Raw genomic sequence first — 9,908 nt, 5'->3', positions numbered from 1 at the left:
TTGTCAACTCTGCATGTGGTCACCTTTGCTATTGCTATTCTGAGTGAGGACAATGAATCCTGAGATCTTTTTTTTCACCTATCCTAAAACTTGAGTTACGTCCCTCGATTCCCATGAGCCCAGAGAAAGATTCATTTGTTCTTTTTGTCTTGGGGTTCGCACAGCTTGATGACAAAGAAAAGGAACAGAAAAATTAATGGAATTTAAAAAACAGCATAAGTAATCTTTACTGATAATGATTTGCTTTTTTAATCAATAACTCTTTGTACTAAATGACCTTCTAGAATACCCATGCACTACTTAGCTTATCAATCAAGTTTTTTCATATCAGCCAAGGTCCTAATAGGCACCTAGAGAAAACAGAAAGATGGGAGGAGGAACCTGTTTCAATGACAAGCACCATCTAGTGGCAGCAGGTGATGAAACCTCCGGACCAGTAAGGTCCAACAAGAATGAAGATGAAGTTTGTAAATAGGCAGTCCAGGCATTCCTGGTCATGTATAAGCATGGCACTCTTCAATTCTAAAACAAGAAAGTTGTCTGTAGGGAAATAATAGAACCAATAGGCCCTTTGTTAATTATTCAAAGTAAGTAGGGTGTAGATGTGATGTGCAGATAGGATTATTGCCGTAAAGCATTTTTTGAAGTCACACCTCTGTATTTTTGTACTTAGAAACTTCTGTGTTTGGGGCACCTGGGTGGCTCAGTCATTTAGTGTCTGCCTTCAGCTCAGGTCATGATCCCAGGGTTCTGGGATCGAGCCCCACATCAGGCTCCCTGCTCCGCAGGAAGCCTGCTTCTCCCTCTCCCACTCCTCCTGTTTGTGTTCCCTCTCTCGCCGTCTCTCTCTCTCTGTCAAATAAATAAATAAAATCTTTAAAAAAAAAAAAAAACAACTTGTGTTTAAGTTTCCTCATATAAAATAAGGAAAGTGATGGCTTATCACCAAATATTATCTATAAAGCACTTTGTTCAATTTTAGCAAAACCCAAAAATGTAGCTATTATATTTGGAGGTCTCTTCCATTATTCTATTTTATTAGAAAAGAAAAAGAAGGTGGAAGATATCACTGAATGTTTATCCTGGAGTTATTCAAAATTATAACAATCATACATATTTCATTTGGGGGCCTAAACAAAAAGGTGGTAGCAGATATGTTACTGTTACTACAAACTACATCCTGTTACTACAAACTTCAAAGAATAATCAGAATTATTTCTCAATATCAGGTTCCTTTTAAATAGAAGGCTTATTGGTAGAAGTTTGACAAACATTTTGCCATACACAATAGTTTTCTTTGTGCTGATGTTTGTTTTGAGTTGCATTTGTTTTGTTATTAAACAATATTGCAATGGAATGATCACTAAAGTTGCCACTCCATCACCAATTTAGTCAACCACTTCATGATGTGAGTCTAAGGAAAGAGAAAAATCACTTTTTCTTCTCACCCTGGAGCCAGTCTGGGATGAAACTGAAGACAGATATAGATAAAGACAGAGAGAGAGATCACTTAAAGACCTCATTTTTGTTTCATTTACACTCCAGAAAGTTCATATTCAGTCTGACAAATTCCTGAATAAATTCAGCCGAGATTTATAATCTATATTCCCTCCTTCAAATCTGAGGGTGAAAAATAACCAACCCCTTCCTAAGAGGAAAGAGGAAAAGTGAACACAGTTTTTGCAAGCTGTCTGCATGGCATGAGCGAGAGAAAATAATTTTATTTGGTTAAACATGTGTCATAAGTTGCTTCATAACTTAAAACTACTAAGCTCTCAACTTATCCAACAGTCATTTTCAAAATACAAACCTGAAGTCAAATATTAGGAGAGGTTCTAACCTCTAAAAACAGGAGCCTATCTCTGTTAATGTCAAGGAGGGCAAGTTAGTCAATCTTTCGGGGCCTAAGTTCCCTCAGCAGTAAAATCAAGGGGCTTGAGATTTTTTCTTAAATAATAATAATAATAATTCTAATAGGATACCAGAATATTTTTCTCTAATAAAATCTGAAGAATATGTTTGTGACAGAGAAACATGCAAATCTTTCAGGAATGGTATTGACACATTTATTATGAATGCTCTGCTTAATAACCCTAGGCCAGAGATCCAGCCTCTTCCTCCTACAGAAATTCTTCCATGAGCAGCATCACATAGGACACAGCCCTCTCTGTTTGGAAAGGAAAACTTGAACTGAGCTACTACACCTATGCCCCCTGATTTAAAAGATTGGTCTGGTTTTAGGTAAGACAGTAGAGAATAAAGTCAAACATCTCTGCCAGAACTGACCCTTGGGGCCCAAGGACTCTGCTAATCAGTGTGTGTGTGTGTGTGTGTGTGTGTGTGTCCGCATCAGCCATCTCCCAGACATAGAAAGGTGCTTGTTTCCTTGTATCCCTCTGGCCTCCCCGCCTCCTCGGGGGATGAATGAGCACAGACGGCAGACTGCTCTGAAGTTGCTCTCGCTGAGTCACGTGGACACAGCCGTTCCATTATGTGGGGACCTGTTTTCCACAGATTAGCCCACCAGCGCATCAACCTGGACCATGACCATTCTCGTCCCACTGGTCTGCTCCCCAGGCCAGGCCTATCCTGGAGACCATAGCCCCTCAGTCTCCCTGCAAGGAACAGAAGAGTGGACACTTCTAGTGCACATCTGCCAGACTGATTTCTTTTCAGGAAATGCTGCAAAATTTTAAAAGTTGGCTCCTTTTTCCCCTATCCTAAGGGAGGAAATATTCTGAGCAAATTTGCCCTTTACGGCTTTTCAGTTTCTCACCGCCAACCAGAAGATGCTCAGTTCTACAGAGAACACAGAGCATAACCAGATCATCCATTCAGTCCACACTCAAGAATCTACTTACTCACTATGTGTCAAGGACTCTTCCAGGTGATGGATTCCTAGAACAAGCAGACAGAATTCCTTCATGGAGCTTACCAATAAACAGATAAATAACAAAATAATTTCCATTTCCTTGGAATACAGAATGTTATGAAGTAGCAGATGCCATGCATGGGGGGGGGCAAGCATCCCAGTTCACAGTTCCAGTTTACCCTTCTTATCCCTGTGTCTTAATAACAGCAACCCTCCTCTCTCTCAAAAGAGAAATTGATTAGAAATTTAGAATCACCCTAGCTCTAGAAGAAATAAAACACAATGAGAGGACGGGGAGAGCTACTTTCAAGTGGATGTTAGGGAAAGCCTCTCTGACCCGGTGATGTCTGAGCACACAGATTGGAATGATGAGATGCATAAATATGAAAAATTTTAAAGGCAACTTGACATAACAAACAACACCTGGCAGGCGGCCTTACACATAGTAGGAACTTGGTAATGACTTATAGGATGATTGATTGCATCCTCTTGTTTTGGAACATGAAAACTAGAGAGACTTCGTCAACCAGAATATACTTCTATTAAGATAAATTCAGATTCCACATATTCCTTAAGACAGGATTCTTCTTAAACAAGAACTTTTAGAGTACATCTATGTATTTATCGGCATGTGCATAAAATATCTCCAAAGGATACATAAGCAACTAAAAACACTATTTGCCTCCAGGAAGGGAAATTAAGTGATTATGGGAAGACTTTTCACTGTATCCTTTATTCTTTTTTGAATTTTGAGCCATGTGAATAAATTGTTTATTTTTTAACTTAAATTTGAATTGAAAATACATAAATAATGGGGCGCCTGGGTGGCTCAGTCGTTGGGCGTCTGCCTTCGGCTCAGGTCATGATCCCAGGGTCCTGGGATCGAGCCCCACATTGGGCTCCCTGCTCGGCGGGAAGCCTGCTTCTCCCTCTCCCACTCCCCCTGCTTGTGTTCCCTCTTTCGCTGTGTTTCTCTCTGTCAAATAAATAAAATCTTTAATAAAAAAAAAAAAAAGAAAATACATAAATAATTCCCTTTACACCTTGGAGCTATTTCTCCATACAAATAAGTATGTAATTAAACAGAAACTGTTCTGATAAACAATGAGATTAATATTCTAATATTCTTACAAACCAATGACAAAGCTGGAATGTCTGAGTCCCTTCATAGCTATTGGATACTGTTCAGGGCTAACAGTGTTTGCTCACTGCCCACCTGGGCTCTGTTCAAATCAGTGTCATGGGACAAAAAGATCTTCAAAAAGATATTGCTGCTTTTCTGGCACTTGGGCAAATAAAATCAGTACAAAAATCTTAAAATAACATTTTATTGGGGATCTTGCTGCACCTTTGATTATGGCTGTCTGGTTTTCAAAACTGAAAATCTGTTGCTTTTTTCCATTATAAATAATATAGTTTCATTATTTAAAACTTGTAAAATAGAGAAAAATAGATGGAACAGCAGTGAGAAATATCCTCTTTCAGAGAAGACTGCTAATATCCTGGCATATTTTCAATACAAGTTTCTAGCCAGAAAAAAAAAAGGGGGTGTGGTAGGATCTGGATTCAGTGCCATCTTTCTAAACGCAGTTGATAGTTGCTGGGCTCTTAAGTCAGCACAATTCTAGAATTGCCCTTCTGTTTGTGAAAATTCATATGGAATAGGGTCTCTATTGACAGTTTCTGCTATCTGGCAATGAAAATATTGATTGCCCCACTAATAGTCCTAATACTTATATTCAGAATAACCAATGTTGGGCCCCCTGGCTGGCTCAGTCGGTAGAGCATGCGACTCTTGATCTCCAGGTTGTAAGTTCAAGTCCCATGTGGGGTGTAGAGATTGTTTAAAAATAAAGTATTATATTAAAAAAAATAGCCAATACCTACATAGTCATTACTATGTTCCAGGGACCATTCTAATTACTTAACATAAATGAACTCACTCAATCTTTATAATCACCCCGTTAGTGACATCACTCTCAACATCAAAAAGAAAGCAATATGAATACCAGAACCCATACTTTTCATACATGTCAACTGTTTCAGATTTCCTCAAAATTTGAAGAAGTTTGGAATTGAGGGTTTGCCTTTCTCTGTGAACTTAAACATCTGATCTGGAAGAATTAGCTAACTGTTGGGCAAATGCACACAAAGTGACACCTGAATTGCATTTACTGCTCCAATTCCAACCAAATCTAACAGAGCACATATATACTAATACCAACACCTGAATATACTTCTGAGAACTCAGTTATTCAAAACCAGAATTTTTGGAATTTTTGGAAGCTGAAGACACTATATTTTGGTACTATTTTCTTTTTTTAACCTGGCTACTTTTTCATCACAGCTATTGAAGATGAGATTTTCGGGGCGCCTAGGTGGCTCAGTAATTAAGCATCTGCCTTCGGCTCAGGTCATGATCCCAGAGTCCTGGGATCGAGCCCCGCATCGAGCCTCGGCATCGAGCCCTGCATCGGGCTCCCCGCTCCACGGGAAGCCTGCTTCTCCCTCTCCCACTCCCCCTGCTTGTGTTCCCTCTCTCGCTGTGTCTCTCTCTGTCAAATAAATAAAATCTTTAAAAAAAAAGAAAATGAGATTTTCAGCGGTGTTTTCTTTTAGCTTTAGTCACATTATGTGCTATTTCCAATCATCCCTATAAGGCACACAATAGATATGCAACATATATGTTTGAAGGCAATTAATCACTTCCCAGGAACCAGCAAACCATGGTATTTGCTTATACTCTTCCCCCTTGACCTTTTGATTTTGCATATTAAAATATGTGGGGGAAGAAAATATTTTCCTTGGTGTTCTGATAGTGTTATCGTTGTTTTGGTATTTAGGGCCTGGGCCTGGTACTAGCAATTTTCATCCTTAAGTTAAATCTTAAAAAATTTTATCTCTCTTTACCAAAAACGAGCATTTAATCCAGGATTACATGGAAATGGGTAACAAGTTTCTCTCAGCAATTCTTACTTGCTTAAATTCAAAAATTAGTATGTAGCAAAAATTTGTCAGAAAACATGTGTTAGCATATGTAATGGTAAATCAGAAACTGGAAGAGAGAGGTGATTTTCATATTACTGAAAGCTACATTCCTTTCCTCTCAATTTGCCACGTGAGTACTTTGGCAACTTTGATCCAGGGAAGCTAACTCCAAACATTTCTTGGTACTCATGTTTCTTCATAGGTTTAGTAATGCCTTGGAACCAATAGCCTGGCATCTTAGTCCAAGGAAGGTATTACAATAAAACCTAAAGAGGAAGAAAGAATAAGAGGCAAATGGAACAAATCAGAAGCAAGAGTGCTAGACAGCTCTCTCTGCTCCAGCCAGTGGCCCTCAAATGCTATTACTGCTTCTTTGATTAAATTAAAATATAATAAGTATTGAGCACTTATTTAACACTTTGTCTATCCTGGCAAGAGTAAAAGACATTCCATTTAGAGAAACAACTATTCAAAAGTTTCTGCTGATGCTGCAGTTACTATTTGGAACAAAGAGCAGAGTAATCAAGTAGATGGAGGTGATTTTTCAGAGAATACTGAAGAAAATATTACATACTAGGCATAGTGGTGCTGTCCTAACAAATTGCTTTCACAATCTTGCTTTAGCATAGACCACCCATCAAGGCAAATGGGGGTAGTCCAGTGTAATGCTAAAAGATTGTAAGCAAACAAATTCAATGCCACGTTCAATAATTAATAATAGCTACCATTTGTCAAGAACTTCCTAATCCTCATGGAAACCCTGTATGATAAGATACAAATTATCCCTCCTTCACGATTAAGGAAACAGAGGTCAGAAATGTCAAGCCATTGACCTCAGATCATACAAATACCAAAGTTATGGAGCCAGAGTTCTGAAACTAAGCGTAAGCCCCTGCTCTTTCCACTATACCAAGCTTCCTCAATCTATCCCTAGGGGGATACACGGAAAAGTTGAAATTACAAGGTCCCTGGTCCTTGAGGGAAAAAGTTTGGGCTTTTTACCTCCACACTCCTTCCTCCCCACACTCCCTATTTTCAATCTAAACTGCACATGAAGCAGGACTATTTTGATTAAGTTCCTGCCTTCCCCTAACCAGAAAAAAAAAAAAATCACTTTCAATGTTGTTCATCAGCTGCTGAATAAAGTCCAAGTTATTTAGCTTGGAGTTAGTGGCCTTTCACGACCTGGTTTCAACCAGCTGTATTTGCTACTGATCCCATACACAGCTTGATGCTCCACACAGCCTAGACTTCTCACCATTTCCTAAATATGCATTTTGTTTTCTTGGTCCTGGTTACTAGCTCACGCCAATTTATTTTACCAGGAATGCCTTTCTTTCTTCCACCTCCTTCTCCATCTATGGAAAGCCTATTTATTTTTATTTTATTTTTTTAAAGATTTTATTTATTTATTTGAGAGAGAGCAGGAGCGGGGTGAGGGGCAGAGGGAAAGGAGATTCCTTGCTGAGCAGGGAGCCCCACACCACTGAAAATCTCATTTTCTTTTTTTTTAAAGATTTTATTTATTTGACAGAGAGAGACACAGCGAGAGAGGGAACACAAGCAGGGGGAGTGGGAGAGGGAGAAGCAGGCCTCCCGCGGAGCAGGGAGCCCAATGCGGGGCTCAATGCTGGGGCTCGATGCGGGGCTCAATCCTGGGACTCTGGGATCATGACCTGAGCTGAAGGTAGACACTTAACCGACTGAGTCAACCAGGCGCCCCAAACCTATTTATTTTTAAACATCCAATTAAAATGCTATTTATTTTAAACATCCAATTACAATGCTACCTAATCAATATTATCTTCTCTGATTCATTTAGCACAGAAGACCTCTTTCTCCTCCATACTGATAGCATTTAGATAATGCCACTTACCTGTCACTTGAACCATCTCAATGTAATGAGGTTTTTAGTATATTTTCCTCATTTCCCCCACAAAATTATTGGCTCTATGGAAGTAGGAAATGTATCATGCATTTTTCTATTTTTCACCTCCTCTAGTGCAGTCCCATACATATAGGAGGTTCTCACTAAAAACTGAATGAATAAATGAGGCTTAGGTTTAGTTAATGATAATTACAACCTCAAATATAGAAAGATCTACCTGGAACGGTCAAATTGAACCAAAAAACACTTAAAAGTTTTTACTTTTCTGTGGTTATTAATGTAAAAATCATCTTTTATGTTCAGTCATGGGCTTTAGCTATGGGTACATTTTCACAAGAAATTAAACATAAACATATAATTTCTCCTTGTTTTAAACAATCTTTCATTTATTCGTTAAAAAAAATGAAATGCCTATGACACACAAGACCCAACAAAGTCCTGAAGAAACAAGGGTGCAAAACAGAAAAGGCCTTCAGCGAGCTTAAATTTTAGTTAGAAAGAGAGGCAATAAACAAGTAAACAAATATACAGAACAGTAAGTTCTATTATAGAAATTAACATGATAATGGAGAGAGTAATAAGACAGAATACTTTAGATTGGACAGTCAGTGAAGACTTGAGGAGGTAACAGCTGACTTTAAATGAGCCCGTCTTGCAGAAAGCTGTGGGGAAAGCATCCAGGCCGAGGATACAGCAGGTTCAAAGACTCTTGGGGGTTGAACAAAAGTTGGTAAGAGTAGAAGGCAACAAGACAAGGAGCCAGTGGTACGAGAGGAGGTTTAGAGAAAAAGGTGGGTGGCTCAGTTGGTTAAGCGACTGCCTTCGGCTCGGCTCATGATCCTGGGGTCCTGGGATTGAGTTCTGCATGGGGTTCCCTGCTCAGCAGGGAGTCTGCTTCTCCCTCTGACCCTCCCCCATCTCATGTGCTCTCTCTCTCTCATGCTCTCTCTCTCAAATAAATAAATAAAATCTTTAAAAAAAAAAGAGAGAGAGAGAGAGAGAAAGGTGGGGACCCAGATCTTGCAGGGTTTTGTAGGTCCCAGGAACAAATTAACATCATATTCTAAGAACAATCAGAAGCTACTGAAGAGTTCTAAACAAGGGTATCACATAACCACATTTAGGATTTGGGAAGTTCGTTCTTAGTACTAACTGGAGAATGAATTGGAGAGGAACTGATCGCTTGTACTAGGGGAAGAGCACTAAAGATGGAGAGAAGTGGATGAATTTGAAAGGTATTTTGGAGATAGAACTGAGTAGAGTTGACAAATTAGATGTAAAAGTTGAAAGAACAAGAAAAATCAAGGATGACTCCCAAGTTTTCCATGAGGGAGACATTTAATGAGGACCAAGTTTAGAGAAGACAAAAATCACTGTTTCAGTTGGAAGGGAAGACATAGAACACTGTATTGAAATAGCAGGTTTGAGATGACTTTTAGACATCTAATTTAATAAACAACCAACATCACAAAAATGTTAACATTTCCCTGAACACTCACATTTTCTAATTGTGTACTCACTTTTTCTTTGGCCATGGAGCAGATTGTATTTCCAAAAGAGGGTCTTAGCAACATCTCCCATTCCCACATCCTCTTCTTCAGTGTGACCTTACCGCTCCCCTATAGAGAGTAGAGTCTAGTTCTCCTCTCCTTGAATCTGGGTGGGTTTGGGACTACCTGACCAATAGAACATAGTAGAAGTGAGGCTGTATGGCTTCCAAGGCTTCGTCATAAAAGATGGTATAACTATCGCTTTGTCTGCTGGAGCAGTCATGCTTGGAGCCTTGAGCTGCCATGTTAAGAAATCCAACTGTCCTCAAGCTGCCATGTTTGGCTCCAAGCCAAGCCACTTGGAATAGCCACATGGAGAAGCCACCTATAGGCAGTCCAGTTGCCAGTTCTAGTTTCCAGGTCTTCCCAACACAGGCACCAGCCATGTGAGGAAAGGGGCTTCCAGATGATTCCAGCCCCTGGCCATCAAATCACCCCAACCCTCGCATCTTCCCAGTGGAGATCCTAGACTCGGAGGAGCAGAGACAAGCCATCTTGCAGTGCCCTGTCCTGACCCACAGGATCCATGAACATAATGAAATGATTATTGTAAGCAACGAAATGTTGGGGTAGTTCGTGAAGCAGCAATAGTTACCAGATTAGCCAGTTA

This window comes from Halichoerus grypus, chromosome 3, assembly GCF_964656455.1.
Source record: "Halichoerus grypus chromosome 3, mHalGry1.hap1.1, whole genome shotgun sequence".
Lineage (NCBI taxonomy): Eukaryota > Metazoa > Chordata > Mammalia > Carnivora > Phocidae > Halichoerus > Halichoerus grypus.
Note: the sequence above shows the minus strand (reverse complement) of the source record.